Here is a 14,915-nt window from a genome sequence, read left to right on the forward strand (position 1 = left end):
ATTTGAATTGGTTATAGCTGTTGTAGTTTGTTGGATTCAGCTTAGTTAGTTGGTAGGTTTGAATAGGTAGGTGCAATGCAGAGTGAAAGGGGTTGGGTAGGATAGTAATTTCAGGGGCTTTAGGAGGGTAATTTGGGAATTGAAAAGTTTAAAAAAGGCTAGTTTAAGTGGGTTGTCAGTAAAGCACTTAAGTAACATTAAACTAATGCATTTGTTAGTGCTAATGGGGAACAAAACATAATGGTATGAAAGGCTTTAAAGGGAATGGATTAAGAAATAGGTGCTCATACCTATTTGAATTTAAATAAAGAAAAGACAAGAGTAGTGGGGAACAAGGGAATTAAAAAGAGAACAAAACATATGCTAGTGGAATTGAAGAGGAGATGATGGGCAGAATTAGTTTAAAAATTCTGCCTAAAGTGCTTTTGAGAGTTGGGGGGTCTGTTTTGGTGATAAATAGGGTCACTCAAGACCAGAAAAGGGGCTGGTTTTTGGAGCAAAAAAAATCAGTTTCTCTTAATCTTCTTTTAGTCGAGTCTGGGCTTGGTTCTTCTTCTGGGTCAGAACTGGAAGGTAGAAAAGAGAGAGTTAAAAGAGAGGAAGACAGTTTAGGGGCTGGCTTTTCTTTTGGGCAGACCTTAAGAGGAGGACATTCTGAAAAACTAGAATAGTCTTAAGAGTGAGCCTAGTTCAACTTGTACTATTCCATTGAGACTGAAAAGAGCTTCAGCTTAACTGTGGAGTTGTATTTTCGAGTTTTCTCTTGATTACTGAATTCTAGAGGGGTGTTTCTGCTTGTGTTTTGATTGGTATTTGGTTGCTATCAAGCTGTTTTGGGGTCAGTTACTAGGTGTTTGTGTTGTTGTTGGTATTGCTGGAATTCTGCTGGTTCCTTTTAAATCTGTTATTGGTTTATTTCTACTGGTTGTTGCTGGTTATTGTTGTTGTTGTTGGGTTACATACTACTCTGTTGATCTTCTTCTTCTTGTATTCCAATACCAGGTACACTACCCTGAACCACATTGATGTAAGCTCGTTGAAGTTTGAAAGGAAATGTTCGAACACATTTATTGTTCAACTGAGGACTGCCTGCATTTTAATTGATGTTAGTTTAGATGTTTTCCTATTATATAGATGGTAATTATATGTATAATCAAAACTGTTTCTTAAGGTGGGTTATCTGTTAAGCATTGTATAACATTGAACTGTTAAATTGAATCCTTGGAATGACATGAAGTGTAGTCAGCTCAATAGGTTCATGAAATGTGATTGTTGAATCAGTTGGGAGGAACTCGATTGTCATCAGTAATAGGCAGGTCTAGATTAATGTCAGGTTAAAAGAGTAATGAACTTGTAATAGGATTCCAATTCATGAGCTGATCTAGTAATATTCACCCAACTCGCTAGTAATTTTATCATTAATCATGCTAGTGTATTAGGATGTCTTCGTTGAATAACAGTTTCTGAATTCAATAGTAAGTAAAACCTGAATTGTTGTTGGTAGATTAGTGCTGAAAACAGTTAAAAGTCAGGAAAAGAAAGGTTCATTTACACTAAATCGGTTCATTAAAACCCATAGTTCGTAATAGTTAATGGGTATGATAAATTGGTTTAGGAATTTTGGGAGTTCATGTCTGTCAATTAAAATGAAGGTATGCATTGTCGTTGAGGTGCGTCATCGTTAAGTTGTTGGTTCAAACAACAAAAGCTGGAACATTGCACGCTTGTAATTAATTAGGCCTTTTTTCTATCTTTAGAGACAAAGGTAAATAGAGAACCATAGTCGCTTTAGGATATCCTAAAAAATAAACGAGGCGTGCCTCGCCTAATAACTTGCAAACTGCGGGGCCCTCGATAATTGTATATATTATAATTCCTTAGACTTCGGGATGGGCCGTTTAGCAAAAGTTCACGGCCTTCCCCAAAATGATAATACGCTAGTCGCTTTAGGCGCGCCTTTAATAATTTACTTTCTTAAACTCGGGTGCACATTTATGTGACCCAAATCCAAATCTCAACGGAGTCGAAATGTGTCGATAACCACGAGTACATTGATGTGACGTGGTTCGAGATACGTTTTCACAACTTTGGAATTCTCTGTTAAAATAATAATGATAATAATAAAAGCGGTTAAAAGTTAAAATTTGCACATAAGTTCATAATTGTATAAAAATCAGATAATTAAGCCAAATATGACAGTTGAGCGACCGTGCTAGAACCACGGAACTCGGGAATGCCTAACACCTTCTCCCGGGTTAACAAAATTCCTTATCCAGATTTCTGGTTCGTGGACTGTAATACAGAGTCATTCTTTTCCTCGATTCGGGATTAAATCGGTGACTTGGGACACCACAAATCTCCCAAGTGGCGACTCTTATCCTTTAATAATAAATCCCGTTTCGATTGTCCTTTAATTGGAAAAACTCCTCTGCGCCCCTGTGTGCGCGGGTGAAAAAGGAGGTGTGACAACTCTGGAAACTCTGTTGGGGATCGAACCTAGAATCTCTGGTTCAGGGTTCAGAATTTGAGCTTAGATAAATTGTTATATTTGGCTTTATCTGATTTTGTTACATGTTTGGGCCTAATGTGCTAAATGTTGCTTTTACCGCTTTGATATTATCTGAACTGTATATAAACTGTGTCGAAACCCTTCTATTCTTATCTTCGGGGATGTGCTTGATGGTTGAGACTCCCTATTCTGTTAGTGTCATACCTGAAATAAGAAAGAGGCCGGACAAGTTACTAAGCCGGATAGCCTTTTGGTTCCCGGTACGTAGCCCCCTTCTCGACTCGAGTTGTCCGCTCGGGTACACAGTCTAGAACAAATACCCAAGTTATGAACCTAGAATAACTCAGCTTCATGCCGGATCCCTAGTAGGAACGTTTGTTTTCATCACGTGCATTTGACTTTGGAGGCTCAACACAGGGGTTGGGTTTGTCTAGGACAAGTGTACCAAAAAATGGAAATGACCATCCTGATGCATCTTACTTGCTACCTGTGCATTTATTTGCTTCGGACTTGCATGCTGACCGACTTTTGAGGAAAGCGAAATAGCAGTATGAGGGTTAAGGAGAGTTAATCGCCTTTTTTGAAAAAAAATAATGTCCAAATAGTGTCGAAACTCTACCGAATTTTTTTGAGAAAGTGGAAAAAAAAGAAAAAAGAAAAAATATAAGTTTTATTTGCCAATGAAAAGAGTTTGGTTTTCAAAAAGAAGTTTGTTTTATCTACCCGAACTACGCCGGTTTGATTCTCACAGGGTCCGGGATACGTAGGCAACCCTCATCGGGTCCAACCTCCCCTTTTATAAAAAATACCCAGAAAATATTAAAAATTTTAAGTTTCGTCATATATAAGTCGGGTGATGCCGTTTTTGTCAAAATAGCTGAATGTTCTCAAAAGGGACGCCGGAAGGTTGACTTTGCATAAACGGCCACTTGTGGTCATTGTTTTTGGATTTTTGACCGGTTGACTCACCCAGCTTTAAAATCTTCGTTCCCGAAGTGCTGAAAAGCTGTGTGCGGAGCCAGATCTTCCTTTTAATCTGTGAAAAATTAAAAATAGTCAATTTGTTGAGTCAAATAAATTTTATTTCTTAATCACCTTAATAAATGTGCAGGATGAGCACGATGCAAAATGAACCTTTTTCAATAATGACTAAAATCCCTTTCAAGTTGCGGCTATGGTGGGATGATTTAGGTGGTGAAGGGCAAGATGAGGTCAAGAGATATCTAAAAGGTCTTACGGGTTTATTGGAAATCCAGCCACAGGGGGATATCATAAGAGCTTTGGTCACCTGCTGGGACCCGACACACAATGTTTTCCACTTCTCCGATTTTGAACTCACTCCGACTTTAGAGGAAATAGCCGGGTACATCGGAATGTTGAAGTTCCATTGAGGCAAAAATACCTGGTTGCTCCAAGAGCTGTCACTGTGCATCGATTTTTAGATTCGTTAAAGATACCCAGGACGGTCCATAACTCAGATCTGGCCGCAGGTTTTTGTAATCCGCGCTTCATATACGACATATACGGTCATGTCGGAGGATTCAACAACCCGGGTAACAAGTTATGCAGCAAAAGTAACCGTAAAAAATGGGATGAGCATAGACGAGTGGCTTTTATGATAACCTTTTTGGGCCTTTTGGTATTTCCAAGGAAAGATGGAAACATTGATCTGAAAATAGCCGGGGTCGTCAGTACCTTGCTCACTCAAGATAAAAGCACTCTTGCGCCTATGATAGTATTTGATATCTTCCGAGCTCTCACATCCTGCAAAGCCAGAGGGAACTTTTTCGAGAGGTGTAACTCGTTGCTACAAATATGGATGACTGAGCATCTCTGCCACCATTCCCAGCTCTTGAGTTATGGTTCATCGAAGAAAACTTGCATAGAAGAGTTCTACACAAGAATCAAGGGGGTCAGTCTACCCGAGGGAGTTACGCATGGACATTATTCTTTCGGACCCTCACCGCCAGCCAAATACAGTGGACACTAGGATGGTTGCCTGTGGATGAAATCATATATATGCCAGCCACTAGACCCCATTTCCTTTTGATGGGACTCCGGAGTATTCAGCCCTATGCCCCGTATCGAGTCTTGAGACAGTTGGGGAGATGCCAAATAGTTCCGAAAAATGAAGATCTTAGTGGCAAAGTAGTCGAGATCGGGCCCAACGGACAGTTTCCTGAAGCAGCGGTCCGACAAATTTGGAGCGAGTGTCAATACTTAACAGCCAATACATGTGTACGTGATCGGTCCAAGGATGAAGTTTCGCCAGGATACCTTGCTTGGTTTAGGAAAGAAATCGAGTTTGGGAGACCGGCCAAAAGGCCCCATTTCCAGGAGTTCGTCCAGGTGTCGCAAGAACAGTGGGATTGGTTGGCTAAAGAAGAGAGTTGCAGGGCAGAAATAGGCAAGCTGAGGCAACAGATTAGAGACCTGGGATTTGAAAATAGTCTGCAAGTTGATGCCGACCGGGGAGAAAAGAGCAAATTGGCCCAAGAAAATGAGGCGTTGAAAGCCCAAATCCGACAAATGCGGAGAGATGTTGACAAACAACAAAAGAGTCGGTCAGATGAGCGGTTAATAAAAGGATTGGAAAAGGAAATCGGTGAGTGTCAAGATGATTTGAAGAAATCTGAGGATACCTTAGCACAACTCCAGGAACAATGGGCAAAGAGAACAAAAGAGCGCACACAGTACTTACAGCAGGCAAGGAAAGATTATGAAAAGACCATTGTCAGTCTAAAAAGGAAGGTGACCACCCTTGAGAGCAAGGCGGCTAAACAAGCCAAGGCTTTTGAAACCGAGAGTAAACGCTGCTATGATCTGATGGCTTCGATGGAAGATGAAATGCAGCAGTTACGGAAACAACATCTGCATGATTCTCGGGTTTTGAAGGCTAGAGGGGATTAGATAGAACGCCTACTCCTAGAAAAAGACCAAACCAGGAACAAGATTCTGACTGTTGCTCGTGCTATTACCAGGAAATGTCGGGAGTGTGAAAACATGACCCGTACTACCTTCTTCTCGGCGGTGACGATATTTGTGAAGCAAATCATGTATGAATTGGAGCAGCTGGAAAAGAACCTTACACCTAAACCCGCGGCGAGGCCGAATGACGCCTCGCGGGCACCCAAATTTGAAACTTTAATGTGTTCATAGTTTGAATCTGCATTTTTCCTATTCCTAGAGTCTGTTGTCTATTAGAGTCTTTCTTTCTTTCGCGTCAGAGTCTGTCAATAGTTATTGAGTTCGTACTTGGTTGGGTTTCGAGTCTGTTATTTTCCTTTCCAAAAAAGCGTCTGGTTTGTAATAGAATGTTTATTAGTGAAAAATCAAAAATTTCCAAAAATTATCTTTTTACTTTTCGCACTTATAGAGCATAACTACGCCCGGTCTAATTCATGCGGGGACATGATACGTAGGCAATCCACATAAGATTCGACCACCACTAAAAAGAAAAAGAGAAAAGGCAAAGTGAATAAAAGAAAGGAAAAGAAAGAAATAAAACAATGAAGCTGTGGAAATATCAATCAGAACCTGTTGTCGGCATACCATGAAGCCCACATGATCGAACTAGTGCACGAAGGAGGGAAGCTCAAGAAGCCCTCACAAACGGTAATGATGATCTGTACCAGTCCAAAAGAAAAGTTGATCAGTGGAAAAGTGGTAGTACAGTCGGAAAGGGTAGAAGGCAAGCCAGTGGTGGTGATAGGGAAAAGTTCGTCTGATGTTGCCAAAAATCCAGAGCCGGTCAAAGTAACGGTGCAAGGGATATCAAACAAGCCAGTAGCCGTGAAGGGGGCATGCATAGGACCAGTTGTTATCAGGCCAGTAATGCAGTTGCCAATAATCAGCGAAAAAGCTGTGCCATGGAGCTACAGTCAGGTAATGGTAATGCATAAAGGGAAGGAAGTTGTGAAAGAAATATGTGAGGCACAGGGGTTAACTCGTTCGGGAAGGTGTTTTGCTCCCGCAGAGTTAAGAAGGGCCAATCCCGTAGCGACAAAGAATCCAGTTACCGAGGAAGAGGCAGAAGAATTTTTAAAGAAAATGAAGGCGCAAGATTACTCCATTGTGGAGCAGTTGAGGAAGACCCCGGCACAGATCTCATTGTTGTCGTTGTTGATCCATTCAGATGAGCATCGCCAGGTATTGATGAAAATTCTGAATGAAGCCCATGTTCTGGATAAGATCTCTGTGAACCATCTGGAGAAAATAGCAGACAAGATTTTCGAGGTCAAAGGGGTCACTTTTTCAGACGATGAATTTCCCGTAGAGGGTACAGAACATAATAGAGCCCTTTATTTGACTGTGAAGTGTGAAGACTCGGTAGTCACTCGTGTAATGATTGATAATGGGTCCAGTGCCAATATTTGTCCTTTGGCCACATTGAACAAACTGAAGGTCGATGGTGACAGGATTCACAAGAACAACATCTATGTTCGAGGGTTTGATGGTGGTGGTACAGACACAGTGGGTGACATCATACTTGAATTAACAATTGGTCCAGTCGAGTTCACCATGGAGTTTCAAGTGTTAGACATGGCAGTGTCACATAATCTTCTGTTGGGGCGACCCTGGATCCATGCCGCCAAAGCAGTGCCTTCTACACTACATCAGATAGTCAAATTCGAGTGGGATAGGCAAGAGATCGTAGTACATGGGGAAGACAATGCAGTTCTCTTTATATTGGTTCTAATGACATGGCATGTACAACGGATCTTCAACCCAGTCTAAGAAATCAATCTGATTCCGGACTAATTGTACAAGAGGTCGATTATGATGATGAATCGGAATACGATGAGGATGAAGCCTTCGAAGAGATAAACAGAGAGTTAAGCCAGTTTGAGGAGAAATCCAAACCCAACTTAAATGACACAGAAGCCATCAATTTAGGGGATGCAGGATGATATCAGGGAAACTAAAATAAGCATCCACATTGCACCAAATATCAGGGAAGAACTAATCAAAGCACTTATTGAGTTCAAAGACGTTTTTGCATGGTCGTATGATGACATGCCGGGGTTAAGCATGGATTTAGTGGTTCACAAATTGCTCATTAACCCGGCATGCCCTCCCGTCAAGCAGAAATTGAGGAAATTTAAAACAGACATGAGTGTGAAGATTAAAGAGGAAGTAACCAAGCAGTTGCAAGCAAAGGTTATTCGGGTCACTCAATATCCTGATTGGTTGGCTAATGTGGTGCCAGTGCCGAAGAAAGATGGGAAGATCAGAGTGTGTGTCGATTACCGCAATTTGATCAGGGAAAGCCCCAAGGACAACTTTCCATTACCCAACATCCATATCTTGATCGATAATTGTGCCGGACGTGAGTTCTGGTCTTTTGTGGATTGCTATGCTGGGTATCATCAGATTCTGATGGATGAAGAAGATGTGGAAAAGACGGCCTTCATTACGCCGTGGGGGACTTATTGCTACCGGGTAATGCCATTTGGTTTGAAGAATGCTGGGGCAACGTACATGAGAGCAATGACTACTGTGTTTCATGACATGATACACAAAGAGATTGAGGTATACGTGGACGATATGATCATAAAATCCAAGCATCAAGAGGAGCACGTAGCAGACCTAAGGAAGTTTTTTCAAAGACTTCGAAGGTACGATATTAAGCTCAACCTGGCCAAATGTGCATTTGGTGTTCCATCTGGAAAGCTGTTGGAATTCATCGTCAGTCAGCGGGGCATTGAGTTGGACCTGTCGAAGATCAAATCCATCCAAGATTTGCCACCGTCGAAGAACAAGACAGAAGTAATGAGTCTGTTGGGAAGGTTGAATTATATCAGCATGTTTATTTCTCAACTCACAGCAACTTGTGAACCCATTTTTCGGCTACTGAAGAAAGATGATGCGGTAGAATGGACGGCAGAATGTTAGGAAGCATTTGACCAAATCAAAGGATATTTGTCAAATCCACCTGTGTTGGTTCCACCTGAGTTGGAGAGACCGTTAATTCTTTATCTAACGGTCCTGGTGAATTCGTTTGGTTGCGTACTGGGGCAGCACGACATTACGGGAAGGAAGGAGCAAGCCATCTATTATCTCAGCAAGAAATTTACAGGCTATGAGGTTAAGTACACTCAACTCGAGAAGAGATGTTGCGCCCTAACTTGGGTGGACCAGAAATTGAAGCATTATCTGTCATCATATACTACTTATCTCATTTCACGCTTGGATCCACTGAAGTATATTTTCCAGAAGCCTATGCCCACAGGGAGATTGGCGAAATGGCAGATATTACTCACAGAATTCGACATAGTCTATGTGATGAGGACGGCCATGAAGGCCCAAGCATTGGCTGATCACTTGGCTGAGAATCCTGTTGATGAAGAATACGAGCCCTTGAGGACGTATTTTCCTGATGAAGAAGTGATGCATATAGATGAGTTGGAAATAACCAAGGAACCAGGATGGAAGCTTTTTTCGATGGAGCCGCAAATGCGAAGGGAGTTGGAATAGGAGCGGTACTTATTTCTGAAACAGGACATCATTATCCTGTTACGGCTCAGTTGCGTTTCTATTGTACCAACAACATGGCTGAGTATGAGGCATGCATTTTGGGTCTACGGCTAGCTGCAGACATGGATGTCCAGGACGTCTTGGTCTTGGGAGACTCAGACCTCCTGGTGCATCAGATTCAGGGTGAATGGGAAACAAGGGATTTGAAGCTCATACCATATCGACAATGTTTGCACGATCTGAGCAAGCGATTTTGATCAGTAGAGTTCAGACACATACCAAGAGTTCATAATGAGGTTGCCGATGCTTTGGCCACCTTAGCATCGATGTTGCACCACCCATACAAAATTCATGTTGACCCGTTGCATATCCAGGTTCGTGATCAGCATGCTTATTGCAACATGATAGAGGAAGAAATGGATGGCGAGCCATGGTTTTATGATGTCAAGGAATACCTCAGGATGGGGATATACCCGGAGCAGGCCACCGGAGATCAAAAGAGAGCCATTCGGCGATTGGCAAATGAATTTTTCCTTAGTGGAGGAGTGTTGTACAAAAGGACACCAGATTTGGGATTGCTGAGATGTATAGATGCTGGTCAAGCCGTGACAGTTATGACAGAGGTACATGCTGGAGTTTGTGGGCCACATATGAGTGGATATGTATTGGCGAAGAAGATTCTTCGAGCAGGGTACTATTGGCTCACTATGGAGCGTGATTGTATCAGTTTCGTGCGGAAATGCCATTAGTGTCAGATACACGGAGATCTGATTCATTCTCCACCGACAGAATTGCATACAATGTCAGCACCATGGCCATTTGTCGCCTGGGGCATGAATGTCATTGGACCTATTGAGCCGGCAGCTATCAACGGTCATAGGTTCATTCTGGTGACCATCGATTATTTCACTAAATGGGTTGAAGCTAAAACTTTCAAGTCGGTAACCAAGAAGGCAGTGGTAGATTTTGTTCATTCCCATATCATCTGTAGATTTGGGATCCCAAAAGTGATCATCACAGACAATGGTGCTAATCTTAACAGCGGTTTGATGAAAGAAGTATGTCAAAAGTTCAAGATTACACACCGCAATTCCACCCCATATCGTCCCAAGGCGAATGGAGCGGTTGAGGCAGCCAATAAGAACATAAAGAAGATATTGAGAAAGATGGTAGAAGGGTCCAGGCAATGGCACGAAAAGTTACCATTTGTATTGTTGGGATATCGCACTACTGTCTGCACATCAGTAGGTGCAACTCCTTATTTATTGGTATACGGAACTGAAGCAGTAATACCGGCGGAAGTTGAAATTCCATCCCTTCGGATTGTCGCTGAAGCTGAGATTGATGATGACGAGTGGGTCAAAGTCCGATTGGAGCAGTTGAACTTGATTGATAAAAAGAGATTGGCAGCAGTATGCCATGGCCAATTGTATCAAAGGAGAATGGCAAGAACCTACAACAAGAAGGTGCGCCCCAGAAAATTTGAAATGGGGCAGCATGTGTTGAAACGAATCCTGCCACATCAGGCCGAAGCAAAAGGCAAGTTCGCCCCGAATTGGCAAGGGCCATTCATTGTAACCAAAGTGTTGTCCAATGGCGCTCTGTGTTTAACAGATATCGAAGGGAAATGCGTCGACATGGCTATCAATTCGGACGCAGTTAAGAGATATTATGTATGATTTCTTTTGATTGTAATTGTTGTTTGTTTGCAATTGGCATGGTTTCAGAGAATGAAATGATGGAGGCAATTTGTTCTTCCATCCAAACACTTCAACCTTTACTTCCCCCTTTGAGCCTTATTTATTCTTTCATACCCCTCTTTTGGAATCAGTAATGAAAATGAAAGAAAAAGCGAAGAGAAAAATAATGATAATAAAGATAAAAAGAAAAGTCACAAGAAAAACAAAGGAATTGGGAACTACGTTTGACCTGATTCCTCAAAAAGGATACGTAAACGCCTCACGGCTCGGTCATAGTGTAAAAAGAAAAAATAATAATAAAAATCCCCAAGCAAGAAACTGGGGCAGAAGTTGTAAAGGAAGTTTGATTCCAAGAGTTGTACTGTTTTACCCATCAAAATTATTTTGAACCTTTTACCCTTTTTCTTTTAGCCATACACAAAAACCCATATTGATGTCCAAAAAGACCTCCCGATCAGTATCCGAGAAGTGTCAAGTCATGCAAACGGAAGTCGGGAATAACACTTTGATCACCAGCAGAGAAGAGGATCATAAGCTGAAAATGAATTGGTAGCCGAAAGAATCCCCAGCAGAGAGAGTCATATCAGTAACACTCCGATCCCCAGCTGGAAAAAATAAAATAAAATGAGAGAGTCTTATCGGTGAAAACCTCCACAAGAACCATAAGGCGACGTAAGTTGAGAGAAATAAAACGAGAGAGTCTTATCGGTGAAAACCTTCACAGGCACCATAAGGCGACGGGAGTTGAGAGAAACGAGAGAGTCTTATTAGTGAAAACCCCTTGAAGGGCACTATGAGGCGACAAGACAAGATTGGCGGAAAGGATCCGCATTTGGCAAAGAGTTGAGTGCCTGTTTATACCCAGCAAGTTGAAGCCGTCCGAAAGATTGATTGATACAAGTAGACTAGGTGGATTAATCCAGAATGCACGACATGATCGTTGGGATCGGTTATATCATTCATATAAGTTCTTTTCTTTTCTTTTCCCCAGCATTTGTTCGGAAAGATTTCTTCTTTTTCTATCTTTTGAAATCATCACTTTTTCATTTCTTGGTCTAAAGACTTTATCTCCCCAGCAGTTTGTTTTTGAAAAGGATTTTTATTACCAGTTGCCAAGATGGTGCAAAAACACAATGTGGATAGGATGGGCCAAAGATAAGGCGACAAAGCGAAAAGAAGTTTGTCGTAAGATCAAATGATGAATGAGTCTAGATTCCAAGAGGACCGAATTTCCAGGGGAAGTTGGAGAAAAACAGAAAAAACAACAGTTGAAAAGTTATGGATCAAATTCCAGGAGGATCCCCAGCAGATTTGCGAGATGTAGGAACAACTCTGACAGATTATCGACCAAGTTCCGCGATGGTCGGGCAACACAGAGCGGGGAAGGAAGAGAAAAGAAAAACCATCCCCGGCAGGAATATCATCCCCAGCAAATAATATCATCCCCAACAAGTTTTGTAATAAAGCGCAAAGCAGGGAAAGGAAAAAGGGAAAAACCATCCCCAGCAGGAGTGGCACGACCACTCACCACGTTTTAAACTAACAAATTTTTCTTTGATTTGAAGCAGGGAAAGGAAATGTTATTGACAGCGGGAAGACATGGCCACAAAGAAGATTATCAAACTGGGGCAGAAAATTTTCTCTCATTGCGAAAATTTTCTTGAAATCAGATAGCCACTTGGGGAAGATGGAAGATAACACAAGTTTTGAAGGAAGTGGAATCCCCAGCAGTTTACGGGAGAAGGCAATACAAGTTTTAAAGAAAGCAATCTTGGAAGAAGCAAGATAACCCGAGTTTTAAGGGTAGTGGTTTCTGAATCAGTGTCATCCCTACCATTGTTAAAAGGAGGAAAGTAACTAGTCTTAAAGAAGGAAGATAATTTCCCAGCAGTGTTATCCCCGGCAGAAGTGAAAACACCAGTTTGAGGGAAGTAGTTCCAGTGGAAGGAAAGCACCAGCTTTAAAGGAAGTAGTCTTTGAAGAAGAAAAATAACATATATTTGAATAAAACACCGGTGTTATCCCCAACAGTTTTCAGAGGAATGAAACACCAGTTTAGAGGGAAGTAGTTCTAAAAAAGATAATTTCAAGTTAGAAGGAAAATGGTTCAGAAGGCAGGAAGGAGCAACAACAATAAAACGCATTTTTAAGAAATTGTCGAAGTCAGGAGCCCGCCTGGAAAATGGAGGTATTATCTCTAAATTGTTTATTGAAGTCAGGAGCCCGCCTGAAAAATGGAGGTGTTATATTTCTTGAGAAGGTTGAAGTCAGGAGCCCGCCTGGAGAATGGAGGTGTTATGTTTTTAAGAAATTGTCGAAGTCAGGAGCCCGCCTGGAAAATGGAGGTATTATCTCTAAATTGTTTATTGAATTCAGGAGCCTGCCTGGAGAAGGGAGGTATTATATTTTTTTTAAGAAGTTGTTGAAGTCAGGAGCCCGCCTGGAGAATGGAGGTGTTATGTCTTTAAGAAATAGTCGAAGTCAGGAGCCCGCCTGAAAAATGGAGGTATTACATTTTTAGCTACTGTTGAAATCAGGAGCCCGCCTGGAGAATGGAGGTATTATATTTTTAAGAAGTAGCTGAAGTCAGGAGCCCGCCTGTAAAACGGAGGTTGTTACAATTTCAAGTCGAAGTCAGGAGCCCGCCTGTAGAACGGAGGTTGTTATATTTTAAGTTGAAGAAGTCAGGAGCCCGCCTGTAGAATGGAGGTTGTTAAATCTTAAGTTAATGAAGTCAGGAGCCCGCCTGTAGAATGAAGGTTGTTACAATTTCAAGTCGAAGTCAGGAGCCCGCCTGTAAAACGGAGGTTGTTATATTTTAAGTTGAAGAAGTCAGGAGCCCGCTTGTAGAATGGAGGTTGTTAAATCTTAAGTTGATGAAGTAAGGAGCCCGCCTGTAGAACGAAGGTTGTTACAATATCAAGTCAAAGTCAGGAGCCCGCTTGTAAAACGGAGGTTGTTATAATTTTAAGTCAAAGAAGTCAGGAGCCCGCCTGTAGAACGGAGATTGTTATGATTTTAAGTCAAAGGAGTTAGGAGCCCGCCTGTAGAACGGAGGTTGTTATATTTTAAGTAGTTAAAGTCAGGAGCCCGCCTATAGAATGGAGGTCGTTAAATTTCAAGTTGTTGTTGAAGTCAGGAGCCCGCCTGTAGAACGGAGGTTGTTACAATTTCAAGTCGAAGTCAGGAGCCCGTCTGTAGAACGGAGGTTGTTATATTTTAAGTTAAAGGAGTCAGGAGCCCACCTGTAGAACGGAAGTTGTTATATTTTAAGTTGAAGAAGTCAGGAGCCCGTCTGTAGAATGGAGGTCGTTAAATTTCAAGTTGTTGTTGAAGTCAAGAGCCCGCCTGTAGAACGGAGGTTGTTATAATTTTAAGTCAGAGAGGTCAGGAGCCCGCATGTAAAATGGAGGTTGTTATCATTGCAAGTTGTAGACGAAATCAGGAGCCCGCCTGGAGAATGGAGGTGTTATATTTTTAAGAAATCATTGAAGTCAAGAGCTCGCCTGGAGAATAGAGGCCGTATTATCTTTTAAAGTCAAGTTGGAGTCAGGAGCCCACCCGTAGAACGGAGGCGTTACTTTTAAGTTGTTAAAGTCAGGAGCCCGCCTGCATAACAGAGGAATACATTTCAAGATCAAATTAGAGGTCAGTAATGCGGAGGGTTACAACAAAAATACCCCCAACATGAATCCCATTTCAGAAATCAGAAAGAAGACTACAAGAGCAAGTCGGAGATAGATAAGATTTTGTAATTCCTAGTTTAAGTCTAGCCTTTTGTTTTCTTTCTAGCAATGGTGTAATAAGGAGGTCGGAAAGTAGTAGTAACAGCATGCAACAGCAGTAACAGCAACATCACAGTCCCATGGTAGTCCCAGCTACCAAAACTTTCCGAACTACATTAACCTGATTCCCTTCTAGCCAGGGATATGTAGGAAACCTTTGAAGCAAAGGTTCGGTTAAATCTTTTCAAAAATGTTTCACACGGAGTATTCCAACAGGCAAAAATCGCTCGTATCCGATCACTTTATCTTTGCACGAAAATTCTTTGTGTTTTCGGACAAAGAGGGGCAGCTGTGAGCACGTGATTTTTGTCCTGTGAGAACTACTCCCAAAAATTCAAAATAAAATGGTTTTGTGTTGTTTGTGATTTATTTATACTTTGTCTGTGCATGTTTATTTCTACTTTAATTAAGAAAAATATAAAATACATGTTGCATGCATATTTA

Source organism: Nicotiana sylvestris, chromosome 9 (assembly GCF_000393655.2).
Source record: "Nicotiana sylvestris chromosome 9, ASM39365v2, whole genome shotgun sequence".
Classification (NCBI taxonomy): Eukaryota; Viridiplantae; Streptophyta; class Magnoliopsida; order Solanales; family Solanaceae; genus Nicotiana; species Nicotiana sylvestris.